We start from the raw sequence: 7,819 nt of genomic DNA, 5'->3' as shown, positions 1-7,819 counted from the left end.
ACACTTCAACATGAATTGCGGTTATGTGAGGTTCTCACCATCTTCACAAAGTTTCTGGACGAGATGAGATTGAATTCCCCTCAGAATATTCTCTTTGCTATTCGAATGCATTAATTGAAAATTCATTTTCACATGGGAATCGAGGTTTTCAAATTGAATGTTATGAATATCAAGATCCAATCACTGAATGTTTGGAGAAATATTACATTGCAAGCTTCGTTGCCAAATAATAAGTTTTGATCTTTTCTGATGGTTGAAAAAACTGAAAACATGAATGAATGTACTTCTGTGAGCAACCTTAAAGGTTTGTATGATCGCCATTTCAAGATAAAAGGTACAACTCAAAACTAGTTAAAGCTAGTAATTATGGTACATGTTTCTATTGATAAGCAAGACCTTCAATTCATTATGCAAGTTTTTCAAGTTGTAATATTTTCTTGTGCACAACGCTTTATTGCTTTTAATTGTGTATATCTTTGTGATTACAAATCAAGAGTAGTTATGTTGGCTACATTGGACATTATACTTAACCCTCAAATTCTAGTTGGTGAGGATAGGAGTAGGTTTTGTTTTACTTACACACTCATCCGTGCATTTTCGCTCTTATATTGTCATTTTCATGTGTTTGTTTCTTTTGCTTGCATTCCATGCTTATTTTTAGTTAAGTTTTACTTCCACCTTAATTTTGATTTTTCTTTTGCTTATGTCTTGTATTTCTTTTGACTCTACAAGAAAATGCTCTCGATCGGCTCAAAAGACAATGTGGCAAAACTTCAAAAGGGAAATTTTGATGATGAAAAATGCTTGGATTATATATCATCCTATTCTCTATTTTGGGTTTACATATCTTTAAAGTCAATGATTTTTGAATGGAAAATATGATCCATTCAAGTTAAAAGCCTTTGGTCAAACCATAAATACTGTATATATTCTAGGATATTCATTCCTTGACTTGATTTTGTAATTAAATGGTGTTCTTCTTGATGATTCAATTGAGTAGAAGAAGGGAAGGGGAAAATGAATAGTGAGCAAACCAATATCATAGGTATATATAACCTTATCTGAAGGAACAACCTCTTTTTCTCTCAATAAGTTGGGATTCCTCTTCCACCCTAGTGAAATAAATAAGCGTCGAAGCACAATTCTATAAATAAATAAATAAGAGGGTGAAATAAGAGAAATGATTCTTGTGTAGAGAGGTGAAGCAAGTGACTTCATCAAGGTACAATTTAGGTTTTCTGATAGTGAAGCAATGTTTGTGTTCTTGTAGTGACTACGCCAGGGTGTAGTGACTCTGCTAGGGTATTTTCTAGGTCTGTTAGTAGCGGAGCAACACCAAAGATGAAAACTAAGACTTATTATCATAAAATCGCAATTTATATTACCTTTCTCCTTAACTGAATCAATTGCGATTTGGTAAGCTTTATGAATTTGTGTAGCAGAGAAAAGGAATATAGGAGACTATATCCATAACCATTCCGATGGGGACGCCAAGTTAATCCATGTGACGAATAAATACTTCCTAATAGAAAGAGGCCTTGTACTTTAGTGTGTCACCAAGTGTTGATGCTGCGATAAACACCCTCCAAAATTTTTCCTAGATTTGAATTTTGGAGCCTACTGAGGATCTAATGATCTATTAGCTTCATGATAAATGAATGTTATGCTAAGGGTTTAAGTCTTCTTCTCAGTTTTTGATAGTCAAAGCATACACATGTTTAGTCCTTAACAAGTTCATGAGCGCATACTTTTACGCAAGCTTGAAAAATCATAGCACAGTCCATCATGAAAATACCTGTGCAATTTTCAAACTATGTAAACAATTAGTTCACACTTTCAATTGGTAGTCTCTCACTTTTGGTTGCGATTGTACTTCTATTTTAGTGAGTTTTTCCAACTGTCTCTTCCACACACCTTCACTTTTACAAGTGTTGATTTCATGTTTACGACTTTCGATTTTGCTTTCCTTTAATTTAATAAGTGTTATTTTCATGTTATCTACGCTCTGACATGTGTCACTTTCAATGTCATTCACATTTTCCAAGTGTTTTTTTAACTTTTCTCTTACCGTCACAAATGTCATCTTTTGGAATGGGAAGTGTTGCATATCGCATAAGCATAGGCTCATTTCAAGGGGTAACTTTGGTTCTAGTGAATCCTATTTATCATATAGACATGTATTACACTCATTCCCAAAGTTTCATGCACTGTTGCACAAGTGTCATCATTGTTGTCGCAAAGTGTATCTTAAGTGTCGCACTTGGAGGAAGTTGTTGTATCTATCACATTGAGGGGATCATGTTGTTTATGTGTTCTGAGTGATCAATGTTGTGTCATCGATTGTTTTGAGAGTGTGATCATGTTCAAGTTTTATCCTTTCTAACACTAACCTCACTGATTCCACACTTAGTCAAATTATGAAAATCTCTTTCCCAAGCAACACTCCTTCACTCAACCCTTTGGAACTGGTCATTGCATAGTATAAAACCTCAAGTTTAGCCCTTTCCTCTTAGAAATGCACAATTCACAATTCCTACCTTCCAGGACTATGCATTGCACAATCTCAGTGCTCAACCATGGCCCCTTGAGCTCCAGAACTATGTATTTCAACCTCCTAGTGAGCTCCTGCACATTGTGTAGTGTCAAGCGTCAAGCCTCCAACCTGACTCCTTGAACTGTGAAATTGAACAATTCATTGGCCTCTCCCTGTATTGAGCTAGGCATTGGGAAACCTCAAGTCTCAGGCCTCAGGTCCACCTCCTTAAGCCCCTCAATTGTGCTGTGACTCTTCCTTGACCTTCATCAAAATGCATAATGCATAGTATCAAGCCTTATTCCTTTCTCTTGGCCTCTTGTGCTATGAAATCCTTGATCCATTCTCTCAGTCCAACACCCATTTCCAACTTAGTCAGTGAGTTCTAGAAGCATGTTAGACTAGGATTTTTCAAACTGATGTCGTCTTGTCATGAGTGGATTTTAGTTGCAGGTATTATATCTTGTCATGAACGGATGATGATGAAGGAGAAGAAGAAGGATACCATTATAGAAGACACCTATGCAATGATAAATACAAGTTGATCATTGAAGAGAAGACGAAGAGACAATAGCTTCTGACAGAAGATCAAAGATCAGGATCGCATCAAGACTCCATTTCAATTAGCCCTTGGAGTATGAATACAAATCACATGCAAGATCCAGCAAGAAGATGAAAATAAAGCAACAAAAGGAGCATCTTGGCAATGCCACATCATCATGAATTTCCATGTAATAATTTTCAAGAGTTATCTCACGAGTCATCTCAAGAGTCACATGTATCATAGTGTCTTGACACATCATTTGTGGAATGTAATTATGTAATTCTCCAAAATGAGAAAATATAAATATGTGGAGAACCAAGGGTCCCACATTGAATATTAAGAGTCACTATGAGTTATAAGGTAATATAGAATCTAAAAGGTCATGTAAGAATTCAAAAAGTCATTGTAGAAGCTCAAGATTCATGAGGGAGGCCAAGAGTCACATGGGGGTTGAAGAGTCATCCATCTTGTTATAAATACACCCTCATAACTCAATCAAAAGGACTTAGGGGAATTGTACTTTCACCTTGGCTTCTCTAGCATTGGCATAGGAGAGAATCTTTCTTTGGAAAAGAAAGTGGTGATTTAATGTTCCACTATTGGGGCTAGTGTGAAAGTGGTGTACTTGTATATCTTGGCACTGTTAGCTCTGCTACATTTTGTGACATTTGATGGATCAAAAACAGGTGTGGCAGTGCTGGTTATGCTTACAAGGGACCAACATTTGTCGGTCTTCTCCTACTCCTCCATTCTCCTTCTATTTTCTTAAACCCCCGCCATCTCTATTTTCTTCCAAAGCCCTGCATAAACCCATTTTCTTTAGCTCCCGAGTGCCAAGTTTATACTGCCATGTAGCCATGATCCCGTAACCGAGCGCTTTCGCAGGCTCTTTTTCACGTCACATCCCACTAAAACACGTGCTTTAAACCCACACCGTCCGATCTATTCCGCCGCGATCGGACGGCGTTCGCAACTCCCGATCCCGTAAGCTGCACACGTAATAATCCGCGGGGAAAGCGGTTTGCCATCGGTCCCATTGGCCATGCGTCAACCGATGAATGGGATCACGTGAGTCTGTACGAATACTTCCCACCTCCAAAAGGCGGTGCGGGGAATACCATTTACCGCTATCCCACCCGTCCCCTCCAATTAAATCCTACGCAGCTTCCGCCCCCGATCATCATTGGATCAGGCCATATGAGATCCAACGACCCTCGTCTATCCCGATCTCATGTCTCCTGATAGCCACTACAAATCAATTTCTTCCATTCATCTGCTTCATCCAACGGCCTGTGATCGTCTTCCGCCTCACCTTCCTGATAGCCCCTGTCGCGCTGTCTCCGCCGTTGATCTGTGTAATCTGACGGTCCACATTGTTCCTCTGTTCACTCTGTCCACCCGCCATGAAGTCCACACTCTTTTGACTGTTTTGTGCTCTCGGAGGACAACGACGACCAACTTCCAGTACCGAGCAGTTACTCCTCAACGAATGCATTTAACAGGAAGGATGGCCGAGAAGAAAAAGGACAGCTTCAGGCAGATTTCAACATTTACCAGTTATGGAACTTCTTCCATATGGCACCCTGCCTGCTCGAGAAGGACAACAGAGTATCTAAAAAGGCCAATTTTGTTCATTAAAGCACACAGTTTGCAGCAGAGACCCATATTAGATAGTTAATGTGGTTGGTGGTCCATTATGACCCCTCCTCGTATAGGATAGTAGAACATTTTTGTAAACAAACTCTATATATACCCAAACCAAAGAAGTAATGAGGGTTGATGGTTGTAGTTCTGATGTAAGGTTCAACTTCTGGAGACTGTAACTACTGTGATACCTGCAGCGTCTGGTCTTCATTTTCAGCTAATACAAGCTTCTTTTGTTGTTAATTGCTCACTTTCCATTTCTACTATGTTCTAGGCTGTGCCTGTTATGCATTTTTCATGTGATCTTGATGTTTAGCATTAGAGGGGCTGTCATCCCACCTCTGTGTTAGAATCCAGTTTGTATCATTGAATGTGCTATGTAGGTTTCTGTTTACTTAGTGCCAGAGAGCCGTCATCCTGTCTGTGCATTAGGAAATAGATTTGCAGACCTCTTTACTGGTTGCAGCCGGCCATCACATGGTCTTGTGCATCTGCTGGTGTGGTCAGTATTCTCCATGTTCACTTAATCCTCAAACTGTGAGTAATTGGTGGTCTAAAGCCTTGTAGTCTGGGGGTGTTCACCCATGTCTGGGGTTAAGCATAGTAGAAGTGGTTATCTGGCTTGAATATGCATTATTACTTCCATTCGTCCATTTCCAACTTTTGTTGAGTTTGTAATGTTCCCGAGCATCTCTGAGATACAACCTAGGAGAGTTTCTTGGGGTGATAATAGGCACTTCAACTTAACATATGAAGCTCGATGAGCCTACACATTTTCATGCATGTATCATAAATATCGTAGGACTCTTGTTTAGATGTTTCGTTCATATGTACTAAGGAAATTGAACTATTTTGGTGGCTTTGGTAATTATCTTGTTGAAGGTTTGTTGTATTTGGTTTTATGATCATGGTTGGCTTGTGAACTACTTTGTAGACTAACTTGTGATCCTTTTATGATCTTTTGTGTATCTTTTAGGATGGTACTATTAATTTTCTTCTAGAGGCTCACTATCTTTCTCCTTGTCATGAAAGTAACTTGTATACATCACAATTGTATGCCTCACAGTGTCAACTTACTTGCTTGTTTCAAAGAATGTTTGTATATCCTCTTATGTTAATAATGGTAGCCAAGGAAAATCCCTACGGATAATGGAAACCAACCATATTTACGATTGGGGTTCCTACTCCGAACAACGTGAGGTCTAATTGGGACTTCACGCCGGGGATACCCCTTTTTTTGACGGATTTACAACATCGTCAATAATTGAAACTAGAAGGAGGACCAGATGATGAGGAATACCTGTTGAGTCTATTTTAAATATGATCTTAAATGGATCATTCCCAAATCATAATCCTGGAATTTTTTTCTATAATATACCCATGTTAAAAGTTCATGTAATAAATTTAATAAAGGAAAAATAAGACTAAGGTCATGGGACACGTATTCTAAGCGGAACGTTGGACAAAACATCCTAGTGGGTGTTCATTTTGGTTTATTATGGCTAAGAAATCGGTAAATTCATTGGAAAAGGATTTGAAAAGGAAAAGAGACATTAATTGTTATTTTATTTATGAAAATAAAGGAAATTAGGAGAAAGCAAAGATGAAAGGTCACTTGTTTTCATTAGTGGAAAATTGAAGGAAAATAGAGGAAATTGAAGAAAATAGAGGCGTCATTAATAAAAAAGCTTCTGAGGATCAATTCACAACCTTTTGTCAGTTCAGTTTTGGAGCTCTCTCTATTCTCTCACACATAGAGAATTCTTGGAGCACTCTTTCTTTTAGGAAATAAAGCAAAGGAAGGTAAAGGAAGGACAAGGGAAGCAAAGGAAAAGTAAGGAAATGTTGTTTTCAAGAAGCTTCAATAGGAATACTTGCAGGTAATAGGTTGCATGTGTGATTTCCTAAATGATTTATGAATGTATGGTACATGTATGTATGTATTTGGTTCTTTTGTTGTCATTGGCATGGGTTTTTCCAGGTGTGACAGTGGTCTCAACATTCCCTTGCCATTTTCAGATAACCATGGTGTGACGGGGTTTGTCATTCAGTTGAATTTTAAATTTATGGATGGTTTTGGAACCAGATGAGGTGGTCCCAAGAAAAATTCCCAAGGCCCTAGGAATCCCTTTACCGGTTTTGGCGAGATTGTGGTAAAGCCTGAGGGTGGAGATGGGAAAATTCCTCAAGGTATTGGCAAAACAATTTGGAGTGATGCAAGCTTGTTTTGGGCCTAGGAATCCCTTGAATGATTTTGGCGCGATTGCGGTAAATCCTGGTTGTTTATGTATTGTTTGGGCCTAGTGATCCCTTGACCATTTTTTGCTGGGTTACGATAAATCGTGGTTGTTTATGTTCTCGTTTAGGCCTAGGAATCCCTTGATTGGTTTTGGTGGGATTGTGGTAAGTCTGACATTCATGCTTGGAATATGGCACAGAGTGATTAGATAAAAAAAATATTTGGTTTAGCCCAATCTATGGTTGGGTTGTATGTGGAAGTCCCTGACTTGGTTGGCTTTTGCATATGTTAATAATCTCTCTTAAACTTGTATTTAATGAGTATTGTTGGGAACGGGATCCCCCAAGGACAGTTTTGGGGCTAAAAGCCCATGTTTTGGGTCAAATTTTGTAATAAAGTTGTAAAGTCTCTGCATTTTGTGGCCACAGAGTGCGAAGGTGGCATGAGTCAGAAAGGGTTGTCCACCCTTATTTTGTAAAGCATAAATTTGGTTTTAAAGATCTACCCATGGTCCGCAGACCATGGGATTGCATAAAATGAGCTAAGTAAGTAAGCTCTAAGTAGTCATAAGTTTTTGGTAGTAGAAGACAAGACTTGGAGTCTTGGTAGAGAAGTCTAAGTTTTAGGTCTTAGCGTAGGTAGAGGCTTTGCATCTGAGTGCGCAGATGCATACGGTGGAAGTCCACAGCTAAGTGTGTGGGACCCTGCAACTGTGTGCATAGGGCTGATAGAGTCTATAATAGTCTGAAGATATCAATAAAGAGAAGTATTCTACAAATTCTATGTATCTATTTCTTGTTAATACATATGGTTTATTGCGTTTGGGGTTTAATATATAATGTTCATGTGATGCACGAAT

Source organism: Pinus tabuliformis, chromosome 2_1 (assembly GCF_031772625.1).
Source record: "Pinus tabuliformis cultivar Carrire ecotype Pingquan chromosome 2_1, CPIR1, whole genome shotgun sequence".
NCBI classification, from domain to species: Eukaryota; Viridiplantae; Streptophyta; class Pinopsida; order Pinales; family Pinaceae; genus Pinus; species Pinus tabuliformis.
The sequence above is the reverse complement of the archived record's forward strand: the minus strand, read 5'-3'. Positions refer to the sequence as shown.